General features: G+C 44.8%; 1 protein-coding gene across 4 annotated transcripts in view; it reads left to right on the forward strand.

Moving 5' to 3' along the window:
* The first annotated feature begins 665 nt into the window (after nt 1-665).
* MYO1B (myosin IB) overlaps nt 666-19,068 on the forward strand; it is a 174,364-nt gene continuing 155,961 nt past the window's right edge. For 3 of the 4 annotated variants that reach the window (XM_002917994.4, XM_011223385.3, XM_002917995.4), the window contains exon 1: nt 666-879. The gene's annotated coding sequence lies outside the window, so the exon portion shown is untranslated. Of the gene's footprint in view, nt 880-18,305; nt 18,422-19,068 lie in introns of those variants that run through there. The other variant, XM_034654880.1, reaches the window with a different exon arrangement.

The following is a 19,068-nucleotide window of genomic DNA, read 5'->3' on the forward strand; positions in this document are numbered from 1 at the left end:
CACTGATAACGCTGTTTTCAGACACATATGGGTATTTGAAATTTCTTTTAAACTACCTTTCATTTTTTGTAGCAGAGAATTGGCCAGTGTCTACTTAGCATAATGTGAGTTATTAAAAACCTTGTAAGTAAAAGCATACTTTGCTACTCAATACAGTTCCATTCTCTTTCGGTCAAATTAATCCTTGCTGATATTCTCTGGTAGCCAAACTTTTTTATCTAGGGCAGAAGGAACAATTGAGAACGCTGCCAGTCTGCTGGCATTTGCCCCCAGGCTGGCTCCTAGTTGTTACCCCCCGCCCCAGTTATTACATTTCTTGCTTGACGTCAGTAAATTCAGGAGTGAAAAAGGTAATAAGGGCCGTGCTCTCCGTGGGTGCTGGGCGAGGACGCCTCCCCTTTCTTCCTCTCCTCCGTTTCTGGCCCCATCTAGACTTGCCCTCGGGTGCGCAAGCTGCCGCTCGCGCTCACCGGGGGGCGCTGTGCAGCCGGCACCGGGCGCCCGGAGGTGAGTCGGCACTGAGGCGGTGGCTCCGGGTCCTGCCCGCGCGCGGAGGGGCGAATCCCAGGCGGCGAGGGCCGCCCCCGCCCCTCGGCCAGCCCCTCCGTTTGCCGGGGAGAGGGGAGTGGCCGCACGCCTCCCGCCGCAGCCTAGCTCTCCGCAGCAGCCCAGCACTCTGCTGTCGGGCGCGCACGGGAGCCCAGCGCGGCGCGTGGAGGCGGTGCGGGAGCGCGGGGCGCGCGAAGGGCCGGCAGCCGCGGAACAGCGTCCGCCCCAGCAGCCTCCGTCGAGCAGCCGCCGCGGGAGCCCCGCAGCTTCGCGGTGGGCCCGCGTCCCGGAACGCGAGGACGACCGGGAGGCGGAGCGGCGCCCCGCGAGGTAGCGCGAGCGCTTTCCCCTTCTCCCCTGCCCGCTTGCTCTGGCCGCGGCCCGCTAGGGGCGGCGGAGTGGGCGCCTCGCGCCTTTGTGCCCGACGTCTCCGTGGCCCCGCCGCAGGCCGTGGGGCACGGGTCAGGGGGGTTGCGGCGCTCTCCTCCGGGCGCTGCGGCGCGGCGGCGAGAGCCCGCGCACGCTGGAGGTCGCGCGGGGTGGTCGTGACTTCGCAGTTGCTTCGGGGGCGGGTGGGAGAGAAGAAGGCTTGTAAACTAAGTTGCTCTTACTTTGCCCCATCCTCCTTGTACCTGTGGACAGAGTGGAATCCAGATCTTCCTCGTTCTTACCCACACCCCCTCCTTTTCTCTGGCCCACAGCTGTTTCCTGGCCCCCTGGTTTTAGGGAAGGGCACGGGGTGGCCGCCTCAGGGAAGGAAAGCGTTGGGAGAACAATGGGGCGTCCTGGGGAGTGGGGTTCAGGTGCGGCGTGCCCCGGCGGCGGCGGCAGGGGAGAAGGAGGTCCAGGACCCGATGGGGTGTCCCGCGCGTGCAGCTGCGCTCTGCTCCTTTGTTCCGCCGCGGCGGAGGGGGCTGCCCTGGGTCTCGTTTCCTGCCCGGGATGGGATTGATTCACGGTCGTTGAGAAGGAAGGGGAGGGAGCGGGGCCGGAATGAAAACCAGATTAGGAACTGGAGTCCTGGAGGGTGCTTGCTGGGGCCGGGAAGAGGGTTGGGAAAGGGTTGATGAGCGTGCATTGGAGAATTGATTGCCGGCACATAACATTTTGTCCACGGGCCCTGTGGGTTTCTGGAGCTTCTTTGTAATGGCTTTGTTCAGACCGTGGCCCGGCGTTTATTGCCGCAACAAGTTGTGCACTTCCTTGAGTTCTAGGCGCTCCCAGTGTTGGTTTGCTGAAATCAAATCTTAGTTACAGTGGAAGAAGACCTTTTTTTTGTTTGTTTTGTTTTGTTAGGGATCAGGGTATTTGTGTGTATGTGTGTGCCCGTGGACCAGTGTGTGTAGCTAGTGGCTGTTGGCTTGAATGGGTAGGAGGCAAATTTTATAGAATTGATTTTGACATAAAATAATTTTCTCCATTGTAATATAGTATAACAATTTTCCAGGAATGTTTGAGGGGAAACCACTATAAAATTAGACATTGCTAAATAAATGAATCAGATTATGTAACACTTGAGTTGAAAAACCCTTTTGTAGGCTTTCCCAGAAAACACACCCCACACCCCAGTGTTCGGATTTTGAGTTGAGGATCCACTCGCTGCGTCTGTGCTTTCTCTCCCCCAGAGTGGGCCACCTGGAATAAGAAAGAGAACTGACAGCATTATGATGAAGAGGATTTTTTTTTTTTTTTAGGGGGAGGCAGAATTAAATGTAATATGGTGGACATTTGTTGAGTGACCCTTTCCTAGATTGACAGGAGGAAGAAGGGTTGACCTAGGGAGGGAGCCAGGGGGGATTAAATGAGTGTTTTTGAATGGGGTATTCCAAGCGAAGACACTGTTTTGGGAGGAGGCTGACATTTCCAGGCATTCATGGTTTGTGCCTATGGGACACTGGTGGAAGGATCCCAAAGTCAGACTGAAGGTTACAATTACTGTGGTGATAAATGAGGAGACATCCAGTTGTAGTAGTCTGGCTGCCCGCAGAGTGGCAAAGGACCCAGAGCTGCCTCTTTGACAACTCTGAGGACCTCCGGTTAAACCATCCCACTGGGCATTGATTTTAAGACAACCAAGTCTGAAAGCCTCTTAACCTTAGAAGGGGAATTAGGAGCTTACTCCAGGGGGAAAAAATGTTTCCTGCCCACAAAGTGGTAATGGAAAAGAGCTGTATAAGCTGCTGCCGAGGGTTTGTCTTTTTCGTGGGGAACGCGGTCACATTTTCAGGCCAGGCTGAGAAGCAGTGTGACTTGTCCTCAGGAGCCATTATGATGTGAAGTTGAAGTGGGATGTTGTCCAACCATCAAGCTTTTTGTTGTTATAACTGACACACTGCCTGGCAAAACATGGTGCCACAGGCAGCAAACAGGGAACAGAGGGAGACTTCTTCGTTATTGTTGTGTTGCCATTTTGGACTTTCCATTTATGTTGGGAATTGTTTCGTGAAATATAGGACAGTTGGATTCCTCCCAAGTACTATTTGGAATATACNTGGGGGGGTGGGGGGGTTCTCTTACATAGCTTGTCTCTGGCCAAAGGCTCTCCACATGGATCTCCCATTGTGTGCTGAGGCTGATTACTGGCTGCACCCCCTTCATGGGTTGGGATGAATCATCACTTTGTCAAGCCTGGTGTAAAAGACTCATTCCTGGGTTGCTGCACAGTTATGCAAAGCAAGGAGGAGCTTCTGACCTCAGGGGGGAAGGAGTGGGGGGTAGGAGTGGTTTGGGAGAAGAAGGGATCCTCAGAGTGTGAGATCTGTGTTTTTAGCATTTGTCCTCTCTTTGGGTGAGATTCTCCCCTCTTCCCCCTCCCTTCTACTAGTTTTAATAGCTGGGTATTTGGATTTTCATTAAATAGCCTAACAATTTTAACTATCATTTAGTAAGTGTTTACTATGTATAATGGGTTTTGCATACATTACTCTCTGAATCCTCGCAACTTGCTAAGGTGGGTATTACATCCATTTTACAGTTGAAACAAGGCCTAGGGAGTTTACGAGCTTGCCTCTTACATCCCACTTGCGTGTAGGTAACTAGTAAGTGGTGGAGGTGAAATTTGAACTCCCATCTCTGTTTCCAAAGTCCGTATTCTTTTTAAGTAAAACCTGTATGGTATGATAGCTTTTTAAAAATTGGAATAACAACAGCTTGACTATCTATTTGATTAGCCTTTTGCAAATTTCTTATCACTTTCCCATATATTATCATAACTGATCCTATCAGAAACCTCTGTGGCGGCACCTGGGTGTCTCAGTCGGTTAAGGGCTAAGCATCTGCCTTCCACTCAAGTCATGATCCCAGGACCATCTCCCCTCCCCCTCCCCAGCTCCCTGCTCAGTGGGGAGTCTGCTTCTCCCTCTCCCTCTGCCTCTTCCCCTGCTTGTGTTCTCTCTCTCTCTTTCTCTGATAAATAAATAAAATCTTAAAAAAAAAAAGAAACCCCTGTGAGATAGGTTTGGAAGTCACAATAGTGACATCACAACTCTTAAAAGTGTATTCGCTAAAAAGCTTTATGTTGTGTGATGGCCGGTGTGAATAAGCTTTAAATGAAGGAAACTTTATTTTTAAGAAGTTAGGCCGCCAACATATAAAAATAAGTTCTTTTTTGGAAATATTTAAAAGTGGTGGAATGGAATAGATCTTACATAGTGTTTAAGCATTTTATATTTATTGAAATCCATTTTAGCTCTTTTTATCTTACAGCCTTTCATAGAACAGCACCCTTTGGAGACCCAATGCCAGAGTGTCTTTTTAGAAGACAAGTAAGGAGGGAAGGAATGTTATTATAAAGAGGAAGTGGGACATCAGAATTGGAAACACACGCAGCAGCAGGCCGTGGATTTTCCCAGCACATGCTTTTGGTCCTGGCAGTCGCCTTTTACAGAAGACATTCTTCCTTAGGGAAGTGTCAAGGGTCTTTCTTTATAATACCTCTGAGATCATCAAATTTCTGTGCTCATGGGAACACATATTCCATGGAATTTCTGGGCTCATCCTTTCCCCACAGGGGAAGTGAGCTTAGGTGTCCATGTGAAAAGGGAATGGAAGTGGTATGCTGTCTTTGGGGTGGCATGGAGAGTGGTTGTGGGCAGGAGACACCTGACCTTGGCCCAAGAGTGACCACCAAATGCAGGAGCAGAATGGATTTTCACACTTGGCATCATTGATTGTTTATGGATTTCTCAGAATGCTTCTGGGCCAATGGAAAAGTCAATATTGTTTTTTGTTTGTTTCTTAGATAAGACTGTCAAGACTGAAAGTTCTGTCTTTACTTGTTTAATTATTTCAGATAATGATAGGGTATCATTTGGGGGCTTTGGGGAGTGCGGTGTAGGTGCAGTAACTTCTGTCTCTTGTCATTAAATTGCCCTTCCCTGGCTGTTTGGAGGGAGGCAGACACGTCTGCTGAGCTCTATCAAGGAGCGCCTTCCAGCCTACCCGCTGCGCAGGGTGACAGGCGCTGCACGGCATCTCGCTCCCATAACCTTCCATAGGTTTCTCTTCTGTTGTCAGTACCTTCTTCATCCATTCATATTTTATTAACCACACGGTTGATGGGAGGCCATGCGTTAAAAAAGCAATAAAGGAAATCCTTTGTGCCTCAAAGGACACAGCAGGGCAGGCCACCGTGCCTGGAGTGGATGTTGGAGAAATGAAGAAAGTGACTGTGACAGCTGTGGTGACCAAGGCCCAGACAAAAGCTGAAAACAAACAAAAGTGAAAGAGTGGGAGGAGACTGAGCACAGTGCCCGCTCCTTCTTTGTCCTCGGTGATTTCATTTCCTCCAACCTCTGGTGGCGTGGAAGGGGTCAGGCCTCCGAACACCTGCCCCTGGTTGGGTTGGTTGGGATGGTAGGAAGCAGCATTCTGCAGGAGAGTGTAGGGAATCCTGAGGATGGATCACATGCCATTCCATGGGAGAAGGTGCCGAGTCACCTGGTTGGCTCTGGCACAGGCTAGGTCCTTGGTGCCTCCTGCTTCCTTCCCTTCCACCTCCCAGCGTCCTGTCCGCGTTCTGTGTTCAGCCTGGCTGGTGATTCAGCCCCGCTAGGGCTGTTCGCAGACTTCAGCCATATTCGCCTTGTGGGCGAGAAATGCCAAGTCCCCAAAGAATGAATCATTCATATTTTATATGGCGTTCATGCTATTGTCAATGAAGTGTTGGGTGCTTTCTTTGTGTCAGGCCTCATCCTGGGTCCTTTTTGTTTTCCTTTTTTCTTTTCTTTTTTTTGAGGTAGGCTCCATACCCAGCGTGGAGCTCCACCTCATGACTCTGAGATCAAGACCTGAGCTGAGATCAAGAGTCTGAATCTTAACGGACTGAGTCACCCAGCCGCCCCCTGGGTATTTTCTGTACCTTGTTTGTCATTGCTGTCCTTCAGTAGGAGATGTTTGTGGATGAGGGAACTGAGTAATTTGCCCAGGGCTGATAGAGATTAAGCCCAAGACTGTGTGCTTTCCAGGACAACATTCTTGCCTGGTGGTGCAGTGTTCTTTGAAGCTCTGGGCCACTCTTGAAGAGGTTGTTTTAAGGAGTTGGAAGGAGAGCCTACCTGGACAGTCTCTCCCTCCTGGCTTGCTTCCTTTTTCACCTGGAGTCAGGGTTCCCGTGGGTGTCCTTGGCCAGTCCACAGCTGGGCGGGTTGATTGAAATGCTTCTCAGTTTCTCCTTTTCTGGGCTTTGTGCTAGGCTGTCCCATGATGCCTCATTCTCCCCGAAATGAGGGTGACTTGGTGAACAAGATTCAGCCTGCTGGTGAGGAGCCAGCTTGCCTGGTGATCTTTCCCTGCCCTCTCCCCCACTTCCTTATCTGCAGGAATTAGATGGCCATCTGGGAGTTTCCAGGGGCTTTGTCTGGTCCTCTGGTTTCCAGTCTATCCAAGAGCAGTATGTACGCTGCTGGGCATCCAGCTGGAGTTCAGGGTCTGATGTATATGAATGAAATGGTGTGAGCACCACTGCAGAGCTGGGGCTTAGGGAATGACTTTGGACAAGGTGGGGAAGAAGAGGGTTGGTATGGAATTTATATTCTTCCAAGATAGGCAGTTTTAGAAATTGAAGTCTGGAGAAAAGTGAAAATTGACATTCTTCCTTTGCTTATCAGATAAACAACGCTGAGCTTCTAAAAATACCAGGTGCCTGGCTTTCCTTGATAGCTTGAGAGGCCCAGAGGAAACCAGGTCTGTGCCTTCCAGGGACTTTCCCACCGATCCTGTGTGGGCTCAGGAGGCTTGGAAATCGCACAGGTGGCTTCATTTTGCCTTGTGAAAATGAAAATACAATTCAAAATTGTGTCTTACACAGTTTTAAACTTGTTTAAAAAAAAAGAAAAGAATTCAACATCCTTAAAGAGATTTTTGAAAATGGAATTGAGAAGACAATGGAACAGATTGTTAACTATTGGCTTTTGTTAACTGTGTATGTGCTCGTCATTTTCCTACTGGTTTCATGAAAGCATTTTTCATACACTTAAACCAAAACAAACGACAAGAACAACCACAACAACAAAAACTCTTGGTTTTTTTCAAAAAATTTTCAGTCTCTGTTAAAAAATCCCTCCCGTGCCGGCCCTGTGTGCACTTTCCAGTACCTCTAATCTCTCCTCCCTGAGAGCCGCTTCCTTTTAGATTTTTTTATTATTAGACCCTGCGATGCTATTTGCAGTTCTTAGCTGCTCGTTTTTTCCCTTGAAAGTTCTTCAAAAGGATCATCACAATTTTATTCACTTAGAATACCAGCCTGAATGCTCTTAGGAAAAGCTTAATTTTTATAAACCCTGGGCTTAGGCCAGTGTGGGAGGCTAGTGTTTTGTAGGCACTCTGCTCACAGATGTAATAAGTTGACCACAGTTTTGGTCTACCCCTGATGTGGTGAGCCATCTAGGAAAAAGTTCTCATTTGCCTTGAAATCTTCACGGTGTTGAGAGGTATTCATAAAAATACGTGAACTGCCACATTGGGTCAGAGTTAGACGTCTGCTTGGTGCAGCAGCAGAAAACTAAGTATTCTGTGGCATTGGGGGAGGGGCCAGAGTTAGACTTCATAGCTTTCTCGGTTTCATGGATCTCTTAAACATCTGTAATTGCACACTCTTTTAAAAGCCTGTCATTCATATATTTAAGTTCATATACTCAAATTCTTGAATTGTTTATTTTTATTCTATTTTCTGTATATTTCACACCTTTAAAGGTAGAACTTGATAGTATTGGTATTTTGACTTCCAAGTGCCCAATTTTTGGAATAATAGAGTATTAAAGTTGAAAGAGCCTAAAGTCACTGCTGTAACTCCTTTATTGTATTTGAGACCTGCTCAGGCTCATAAAGTTGACAGGGGATAGATCTGGGAACTTGACTGTAGTCTTTTAACTTCTTGCTCAATTTTCCTTCTAGGGGAGTTTCTCACTGTCTTCCCAAACCCATCTAAATTAGAGCTTAGTACCCATTACCTAATAGTTGATCCTCTTTTGACTTCACTGTTTGTGCTGATAGCATTCCTATCATCATCTGGGTTTAGGATTCCAGAGCATTACCTACTTCTCTGTTTTCTGTGACCCATTCATTCATCTGGTCAGTTGTTATGTTTGGTTTATTGTTGCCTTTTATTTCCAAATCCTTAAGCCTCAGTTCTAGCTCAGACCTCTGAAAGGTTGGGTTAGTAGAATGTAGCAATTTCCAAAGTGGTTATTCCATAAAAAGTTAGTAGGTTGGAAAAAACTCTCATAAAGTGAGTAGATATGTACTGTGAAAAAAGGTATCCTTGGAGAAGTAGCTGGTTAAACCACATTTTAAATAACTTTCTTTGCAGAAATACTTCTCATGGACTTTTTGTGACTGCGGGCTGTGACTATAGTTCCTTCATGGTGCCATTTCTGGATCCATTACTAGCTGACTTTCCATGAGAATATTCGTTTGATGTGAGCCACACTTGGTTCATTCTCCGATGTGTCTTATGCTTTTTTTCCTCATTATTCTCCTGGATCTTTCCTTCCCCCTGGAAGCTCCTCTCCACCTGTTTATACAGCTTTCACAACCCAGTGGTGTTACCATCTTTGTCAATTTCCCCCAGACTCTTGCTTTTCTGAACTTACGGCATTTATTGTTTCACAGCTTAAAAAAAAAGAGAAAATATTTGAAACAGTCAAAATATTGAAAGTAACGTTGCATACCCATAATAGTTAAATTACTGGAATTCGCAAAAATGACATTTTCTGTATTTGTGTCTGTTGCTGTATTTCATACACATTGCATTCTTCTCTTTCTCCACACTGGTAAACTTGTACATGTTACCCAAGCATGTGGCTTGTTTTTTGAGTTTAAATTTTGTGTTATTGGTGTTGCATTGCATTTAGATAGTATTCAGGGAGAATTGCCGTCTCTGGGGCTTCATGGTTTGCCATCTGCTAACTGATGTACCTCTCTCTTTTTCTATGTCTTTTGTCCTTCAATGAAATTTTATAATTTTACATGTAAAACTCTTTTATATCTTCCGTTAAATTTGTGCCCAGGTGCTTTATGGTTTTTGTGGTCATCGTGAATGGTCATGAGAATCGCATGTCATATTTCTGACTGGTGTGACTGGTGAACAAGAATGGAGTTGATTTTGTATTTGTTTATAGATGGTTCTTGGCTGATCAAGTTTACATTTAAACTTGTGTTTGTTCTAGAGTCTGAAGTTGGGTGGCTTATCTAATAGAGCACAAAATACCAACCTGTAATACAAATGTCACAATTCACTCTATTTTTAAAATTACTGTAGGAGCACCTGGCTGGCTCAGTCAGAAGAGCATGAGACTCTTGATCTCAGGGTTGTGGGTTCGAGCCCCATGTTGGGTATAGAGATTTCTAAAAAAAATAATAATAAATTTAAAAAAACTGTTCCTTTAAAAAATAAATTACTATAATACTTTAAGAAGTAAAAGGAGGTGACTTTTTCGTTCTTTACTATATGGATTTATTCATTCATCAGGTGTTTGGGTGCCTAGTATGTGGCCGATACTAGGTGCTGAGTCTTTAATGGTGATAGAGCAGATGTGATTTCTGCTCTCATGGCGTATGAGGGGCAAGAGACATTGCAGAAATGCACGTGGGTATTTGTGACATCTTTATGAATTGTGATGGGTTGCTGTGAAGGAAAAGGATGGGGGCTGTGAGTATAAGGAGGGTGGGAAGAAGCGGCGGTAGATTGCAGATACAGGGAGGGCCTGTCTGAGGACACGGACATTCTTGTAGCCACCTGGGGGATGAGTTGGTGCTGGAGGAAGAGAAGCCTGAAGAGCTTTCCAGGCAGTGAAAACCAAGTTCAGAAGCCCTGAGATGGGGCTCTGCTGTTTAGATTGATGGAAATTTTAGTAATCAATGACTTAAGTTATTGCCTCTTAGTAAATCATCATCATAGTGGTATTACATAGTGTGTAAATTACGATGACATGAAAATATTTATTTTTGATCAGTATGGTCCTCTTCCTCCTTAAATGAAACTGCTCGAGTTAAGAGAGCTACTTCTGTGATATGGCTTGACCTGGGCTTCTGTCCATCCTCCATCCCCGAACCCTCCCAGCGCCCCAGTCTGAGTGCCGCCATTACCCGTGCACTGGCTTCTGCTGGACACATGAGGATCCTGCTCACACTGGGGCCTTGCTCTGAGTCTGGAGAAGCCCTTTCTGCCCTTACTGGGAGGGTCTTGAGCAGGGTCACCTTTGGCTCCTCCAATAGCTAAGACCTTGCCCCCTCTCTCTGGCACCTTCTTCAAATGCACACTGAAGGCTTTGGGGTAGTGGAGGGGTCTGGTGTGAGTTACACACACCTCCACTGGAATAACGGCTCTTTGGTCATTGAGGCTTTGCACCTGGGACAAGCGTGACAGAGCCTGGTTCTCTCTTAAACAGGCCTCAGTGGGAGGCAGTGTGGTGTAGTGGCTACAGCCCGGCTCTGCACAAAGTATTGGTTTGGAGACTTGAGTCTTCTGCTTAGTAGTCCCTGACTGGGGGCATGTAGCTTAATTCGTCCAATTATGCCTCTGTTTTCTCATCTGCAAAATGCGGGTCATAAGAGAGCCTTCTATTGGGGGTAAGGATTCAATGTGTTCACTCACGTGTACGTGTCTAGAAGAGTGTCTGCAAACACGCCTCGTAAATGTTAGTTACTACTCCTTGGTCATTCCTGAAGGTGAATTCCTGGGGTTCTTCCTCTTCCTGGCCAGAAATTCAGATCCTTTTGAATCCAAGCAGTGCGTATAATTTATTATTTGATACGGGACTCTGGTTACTCCGGAAGAATATGTAGGAATAAAGATGGCAAAGAAATAAACCAAAATGTTAGCAGTGGTTGTGTTGGTGTAGTAGACTGTGGTGACTTGCTGTTTGTTACCCCTTATTTTATGCATTTTCTATAATCTGGTTATGTTACTTCTGTACAAATAATAATATGATAAAAATCTTATGAGAAAAGGCCAGGCTGGCAGTTGCCCCAGTGGTTCACTGAAGTGGGGTGGAAGAGGGGGACGCCTGGGTTCTGCCTGCTCGGATCGCATTTACACGCGGTGGTGGAGTACTTTCCCATTTATGCTTACTGTTGCTGAAAAACCACGGCATTTATTAAAAGTCCTTAGTAGAGCTCTCCCAAAACGTTAGAGGGTGGGGGGATGCTGCTCCTTGTGGGACCCTTTATTCTTTGTTTCTTTTTCTGTCATTATTTTCCTTTTTTGTTCCTTCTTTCACTCCCTGAGTGGGCCCCCAGCCATCTGTTACTCGCTCTCTTTTGGGCTCCTGTAACCCCCTTCCCCCTTGAATATTGTTCCTTTTAATCCCCCATCTTTCTCCTTTCCTTGCTGTCATGCAGAAATGATGCATACACTTCTATAATTCAGAGAGTAGATTTTAGATTTTAGTTCTTACTGTTAATTGTAAAACGAAATATAACTTTTTGCCCTTAAAAATCTAAGTTGAGCTGCCTTTTGTTGACTCACACCTATAAATATTTAATTGATTGATTGATTGATTTACTTGCTAACTAACTCCCTAACCTCTGGGGGGTCTGTGCCTCCTAAAAGCACCAGACATCTTGGGGGGTTGGGAGGCTGAGAGCAAGGGAAGATTGAGGAAATGCTGAAGTTAAATTTTTCCTTATCTCATTCCAGATTTTGCTTAGGGTGATCTGTATTGTTCCCATTTCATTATGTGTCAGAATTTTTAAGCGTTTCCAAACTGGAAGAACAGAATTCTGGAAAATTACCAAAGTGCATTTTTACAAAGAAAACGTTGCCAAATCTGACACATTTCCTCAGAAGCCTTTTGGTTTTAATTACTTTTTAAAAAGTTCAGGGAGCTTTCCAGCTTTCCTTTCATGCTCTCTTGTATAATTGTGAGCGGAGAAATGGGCTTTCCTGCTATGTTCGTTTTATCTGCAGGCATTTATCCTGAAGCAGTGGCATCCTAGAAGTACCTCAAAATAACACCGACACAGATTCCAAAGAGGATATGACAGCAGTATTGGCTGGCCTGAGTTGGAAGAGCTGTTTTCCTTGAGAAATATTGCTGATTTCAGTGACATTTCACAGTGGAATGTGAAATCTATTTGAGGGGATTTAAATGAGGGGATGGGGGCACCTGGGTGGCGTAGCCATTGGGCGTCTGCCTTGGGCTCAGGGCGTGATCCCGGCGTTATGGGATCGAGCCCCACATCGGGCTCCTCCGCTAAGAGCCTGCTTCTTCCTCTCACTTCCCCTGCTTGTGTTCCCTCTCTGCTGGCTGTCCCTGTCAAATAAATAAATGAAATCTTAAAAAAAAAAAAAAAAATGAGGGGATGCCTTCCTATACCTTATTTCACAGTTTGTAATGTTTTTCATTTCTAACCACAAATGCCTAATTTGAATGTAACATAAATATGAGCATTCTTTCTGTGCTGTAAGGAAGTCTAGTACAATCGCAGTAAAATCTAGCTGTAGGGAATGGGTAGAAGTAGGTGTTCGTATTTGTTTTTTCAACAGGAGTCATCATAGGAATCCATCCATTCGTATGTATGTACCTGTGCTGCACACCGGGTTTTAGCACAGACACTCCTAGGTGCGGGCATGATTTTTGTGGCTGTTGCCTGTTTCATTTCATTTACACGGAAAATGTAGGAGGAGAAATTTGTTGAGTTCGTTGGTATGAGGCATCCAAGGATGGGGGGCGAGGGTTAAAGAAATAAAGGTGAAACTGTCAGCGCCATCTTAATACTTGCCCTTTGTCGCCAATGTGGAAAGCAAACAAAAAGGTGTAGGTAAAATGTTAAAGGAAATGTACCAATTGATGTCCTTAGGGGCGACCGGTTTTCTGTTTCACAGACTCTTGGGTGGAATAGTTGTCAACGTCTCTCCTCTTTGGATGGAGAAGATGCGCCTCTTTACCTGGCAGATGGTCTGGCGGGCATTTGATATGGAGGTGGCTTCATCTTCTGTGATTCAGCTTCTAGCTTGACATTTGCTCTCCTGGCAGCAGCTTGCGTGTGATGATCTTTTCTTATCACAACACTTAATAACCGTGGCAGATGTTGGGAACTCCACAGTCATACAGCTGTTTATATGTCCAGTTGGATTTCTTGAAAGAATTAGTCAGTTTTTTCAGGATCTCATGCTGAGGCTACAAGTAGTAGGATTTAAGGGGAAATTTATTTAATGGGAGTTTGCATTGGATGTCGCAACAGATGTAGCGTGGAGGTGGAATGACAGCTGAAGGCAGCTCTGTAGTAAACCTCCCATTTATCCTTCAGCCAAGCAATTCAGAAAGTCCAAGATGGCTAGAACTCTCATTTGGACATTCTGTACTAGACAATCGTCCTAATAGCATTCCAGGAAGTTTGGAAAATGGAGGAACTAGGGTCATTTCTGAATATTCCTTTCCATGCTTTTTATGTGTATGTTTTAAGATCTGTATTGCTGCCAAGTTTTTGAAATAAATTTTATAGTTGTATATTATTCCACTGAGTACCATAGTATCCTCAAACATTTCTTACTGTTGGGCATTTGGGTTGCCTCCACGATTTTGCTGTTGTAAATAATACAGTGATGAACATTTTTGTACATGGGACCTTTCCCATATTTCGAATTATTTTCTGACAGTAGACATTGAAAACAAGCTGACTGGATGAAACATTGTTGTGAATATTTTGATAGCTGGAATGTGGGAGGGCTCCCCAAGTTTCTGGCCTGTGAGAGGCCGGGAATGGCTGATACACACAGGCCTGAAGGGGATGGATTCTGTTTGGGATAGGGGGCCTCAGGGCAGTGAGTGAGGCTCAGCCAACCACTGAAGTACAAGGCCTGGAGCTCAGGGACAAGCCAGGGCCTGAGGTCCATTGAAGGGATCGCCAGCATCTGGTTGAAGATGTTAAGATTGCCTGGAGGGTGGAATGAGAGGAGAGGAAGGTGGGTGATAGAACTCTGGTGAACATTGTTTTGTGATGAGTAGAGGAAGGAGAGGCCACTAAGAATAAAGAGTGATGGAGGTAGGAAGTGGGCAGCCAGGAAGAAATGGCCCCGTGGAAGCCAGGGCAGGAGAGAGTTTTAAGGAGTGCAGTGGGCAACAAACGGGATGACATTTTATCTGAAGCTGTTTCAGTGGCGTGTGGCAAGTGTCACAGGTAGGCCTTGTCGGAAACCTTGGTTGACTGGAGGAAGAGACTGGAAGTAGGCAGTTGCCAGAAGGGGTCATAGGATGGTTTGTTAGTCTGCTAGCGCCACCATGACAAAATACCACAGACTGGGTAGTGTAAACAACAGAAATGTATTTTCTCCCAGTTCTGGAGGCTGGAAATCCAAGAATAAGGTGTCAGCAGCTTTAGTTTCTTCCGACGCCTCTCTTTGGCCTGCAGGCAACCACCTTCTGTCTATGTCCTCATCTGGTTGTCCCTCCATCTGTGTTCTTTGTGTCCCAGTCTTCTCTTCTTATGGGGACACCAGTCATATTGGGGAAGGGCCTACAATAATGGTCTAGTTTTAACTTAATCACCTCTCTAAGGTCTAAGGGCCCTATCTCCAAGTACAGTCACATTCTGAGGTTTGGGGGTTAGGGCCTCAACATATGAATTTGGGAGGGGGATGTAATTTGGCCCCTAACACATGGCTTCTAGGCCTGATAACCCCGTCTCCTTCCTTGCCCGGTGCTCCCCATCCTCCACATGGCTGATCATCTGCTCCTTGTCACACTTGTCTCTTGGCTTCTGTGACTTGTGTTCCTTCGGTGTCAACCCTCAACTCCTCCCGGCCCCTTGGTGTCCGCATCCTGCAGGGTGTGGGTCTTGGCCTTCTTCTCTTCCTGAAGTCAGGTTCCTCTGTCTTCAACTCCTCAATGGCAACTCCTCACCCTGTAGCAACGTATTTGTCCTTCCAGGTGTCAGATTCACTCTTGTTTTATTTTGATGATGATGATTGATGGATGGATGGATTGATGTTTTATTTGATGAGAAGACTAAACCATTTGGTGATCCTGTCCTCATGGTTGCTTATCTCACAGTCAAAGAAAAAATAGTGGGAACGTTGATTTAGGTCAAGGTTCAGGAAAACTATCTATTTGAGTTTACCTCATATTTCACAAATCAGTGTTTTTCTCCCTAGAGTTTGGTTTTGGGTTTCTTTCTTTTCAAGGGTCTGCCTTGGTTAAAATAAGACTGAGCGGGTTGCCATCTCAGTAGATCGAGGGCAGAATTATTTTGGCAGGTATGGTATTACTGCCTTTGTGTCTCCAGATATAGGGTTTTTTATTTGCTTGTTTTTAAAGCTATAGAGGTTCAGATTATCCTCTTTGATGCTGAGGAGGGAGCCTCCACGTGCATATTGGGGAAGGGGCCAGGGTTGACTTGCTAAGGATGTTCCTTAAACTGTGGTTGGTTGTTTTGAGGTTTCTGGCATATATGTGTTTACACAGTGTTTCTCTCAATAGTCTATTGAAATATATGAATATGATTTCTACGTAAAAGTTCCTATTTTTATTGAAGAGGCCGAGTATCAGATTTCTAAAAGTATGTAAATGATGGATAGATTTACTATTTGACCACCTAAAATGGAAGCACTCAGATTTTGCTGGGCAACCTTGAGAGGACATTTATCTCTGTTGACAATTTTAAAGCAGTATGTAATTTTAAAGTATGAAACTCAAATTTAGTTTTTAATAGTAACTTATGTGTTTATTCTATCTTTAAGAGCCGGGTTATGGAATGACATGTGACCTTGTACTCTTGACTCTATGTCTGGTTGTGGGTTTGAAGTGTTATTTTTGTGCTTTCTTAAATGACTTAAGCACTTCTGACTGTACATTTGGGACAAAAAAAAATATGACAGTTGGATATAGTTTTGAAAAACCAGGCAGATTTTTAACCTGGTAATACGATAGTGCTCTTCACTTATAATTTTGTAGGCTCACAGCTTTAGAAAATAGTATGAGGTCTTAGCAACCTCCAGACTTGCTGGATTAGTTGGTGTTCTTTTTTTCTGCAAAATACATCAACTGATGCCCATACACACTAAACGGTCAGAGCTAGAGGGCTACCCTGTAGTCTGCTCTTGGGTTTCTTTCTTTCTTTTTTAAGATTTTATTTATTTGTTTGAGAGAGAGCCTGAGAGAGAGAGCACAGCGCAAGCAGGGGGGAAGGGCAGAGGGAGAGGGAGAAGCAGACTCCCCACTGATCAGAGAGCCCAACTTCCTTGGCCTTGATCCCAGGGTGATCATGACCTGGGCCAAAGGCAGACCCTTAACTGACTGAGCCACCCAGGCGCCCTGCTCTTGGGTGTCTGTTCCCACCAGTGGACATGTGTGCGTATCCAGACTCACCTGTGTTTTCTTTTCCCCAAACCTGTTTATGCCAGTTGTACTTATTAGTCTATTTAATATAAGGATTTTAAATATATGTGCAAAAATAATTATTGTTTTTGCAACAATTTATTTGAATTTGACTGTTTTGGAAAGCACCTGATAAAAAGTAAGGTTCTAAAAAGGAGTAGCAGCTGATTTTAGAGTGGCTGAGGTAACCGAAAAGGAGCTGGGGAGTCCTAAAAGGAGAGTATTCCCGCTGATATTGTCAGCCGTTCAGGATAGGTGGGTTCCGTTGTGATTATGTAAAAAGCTGGGAATCTTAGTGGCTCAGAGCAATAATCTACGCTCACACGGTGCGTCCGCAATCCCCAGGCCGAGGCTCTGCTCCACGTCGCCCTCGTCCTTACTTGGGACACAGTGTGAAGGAACAGCCCCCTCTGGAGCCCTGCTGACCCCTGGGGTGGAGGGAGAGACTGCAGGGAAGCCTGTGAGACTGTGTGCCCGCATTCAGCAAGGTGGGGGGATAAGCTTCCCACCGAGGAGTAGCCAGCATTTGTCCAGAGTAACGTGGTCTACTCCACGCTGTTTCTCTGGTGTTTTTACAGCCTCACCATTTCTTTAAAGAAATTCGACCTTTTAAAGGGAGATGCCTTAAGATGGTTTATACAAGAAAGTACCGCTGGGTACTACAGAAAACGCCTCAGCATTACAGCAAAACATGGGCAGATAAATGTATGATGATAGGTTTTAATTTAAAATAATATGTTTTGGTATTTATCTTTTTAAATGACTTACAACTTTGACTTTTTTTTTTTCCTTTAAACCAAGCAGCCAGACTGTCAGTCCTTATGCATTTGGAGGAGAGAGCCTAGTTTAAAGTCTCCTGTCTCTCTTGCCCACTCCATCAATTAGTGTTCTTCCTTTTATGATGGAGTCATCTGTTATTTCTCTTGCACTTACCCACCTGTTTCATTTCCATTAGTTCTGCCCTAGTTCTAGATTTGTGCCTCAGCTGGTTTCTCCACTGCTAGCTAGTACGGTACCTTTACCGTACCCTTCAGGACAAACACTATCCCACAGAGCTCCACTTGATGTCAGTGCCCACTTCCCCCCTTGGCTTTTTATGCAGTGCACAAACTGAACAACTGTACAGAGCAGTTTTGCTTCTTGCTTCTAGCTCTCTCACAACTAATTTAGACTGTCCACTAAGTAAACAACCTTTACATTTTTTGTTGTCTATCGCTGCTCACGACATTTTTGATGATTCCCTATCATCTATAATGGCTATCTTCGATCTTATTTTCCATCATACTGTCACCAGTGACTCTCAGTCACACTTGTGGCCCTCTGGAGCATAGATACAGTAGGTACTCTTCCCTCTCCTCCCCCACCCATTCCCACCACATTCTCAGCTGTAAGCTCCTTAGCTTGGACTTTCTGTTTTGTCTCAGCTTACCTTTCCTCCCAGTTTCACGGCCCACCATGTCCCGCCTCAGCTGTCTTCTGCTGCCTTTCTGCCTAGTCACTGTCTTCTGAATGGTTTGTTCTTCTTGCTTTAAAGTTCCTCTGCTGAACCACACGTTGCTCATCCTCAGAAAGTCAAGGTCAAGTTTCCCTTCTTCAGCCATCCTCGTCTGATCCTCCTACACCGTAGTAAGAGCTCCTCCTCTAATCATAAACCTGCGGTGACTCATCTGCCCTGTGTGAGCACTTGCTTATGAGCATACGGCTCTTACGTGTCTTCTTTCCCCAGTTAGCTTGCCAGTGGCTGGGAAGTAGTAGACATGTCTCTAATTGCTTTCTCCCAGAGTCTGTGTATCCCAGGTGCATGGGTCAGAGCAGTAGCCCGGAGAGAAGAGAGTCCAGCCCGGTTAATCACAGAATACAGTTCTGGATGGAAGCTCAAGCTGCTTCTTCCTGGCCAGGGATATTGACCTACTTTCCCCTTCTTATCTCTGTGCAAAATATTTGTTGTACTTAGTGTGTTCTCCCTGTCACAACGAATGTTTGTCTCTTCTTTCATACGAACAGAATGCTAAAGTACTAGTTAAATCGGTGGAAAAAACAATGGAGGTGAAAAGTTGGTAAGCAGTTTTATTTAATTCCTAAACTAGGGGACCTTACAATTACGTCGCTTAAAAAGAACCCTGTAGTTTTCTTTTAATCTATCTATCTGCTTGCCTGCCTACTTATTGAGAGACATGATTAAGGGTGGATTGTGAATTTTAAGTTCTTATGCCTTTTAATTTGATGACTTACAATATAATAATGTGATATTTTGAAGATCTTTTATTTTGATAAATAACTGGTAGAGGGAAATGAATTTTTCTTAATCAGGCATATATAATATAGTTCACTATTGAATATCTTATTTCTTACCCAAATTTCCCTTGGGAAAATTTATTGAAAATTTATTTTATACATGGCCAAACTGATTAACTTTAAAAATTGATTTTTGTGTAGCTTTATAGGTTAAGTGTGTGCTTATATTAAAGAGGCAAAAAAGTATGTGTGTGTGTGTGTGTGTTGGGGGGGCGTTTGTATATTTGTGTCTTCATATAAATATATGAATAATTGCTATATCTTACAGGACTTTTGGAAATGAGAACTGTTACTCAAATTTAGTTAACATTTATAAATTCAAATTTAGTAAACAAATGTTAGTAAACTTTTTAATTTATGCATGGCTTATATGTTGATTTGCTGTTTCTTATATGTTTTACTTCTTCAT

This window comes from Ailuropoda melanoleuca, chromosome 2, assembly GCF_002007445.2.
Source record: "Ailuropoda melanoleuca isolate Jingjing chromosome 2, ASM200744v2, whole genome shotgun sequence".
Taxonomy (NCBI): Eukaryota; Metazoa; Chordata; class Mammalia; order Carnivora; family Ursidae; genus Ailuropoda; species Ailuropoda melanoleuca.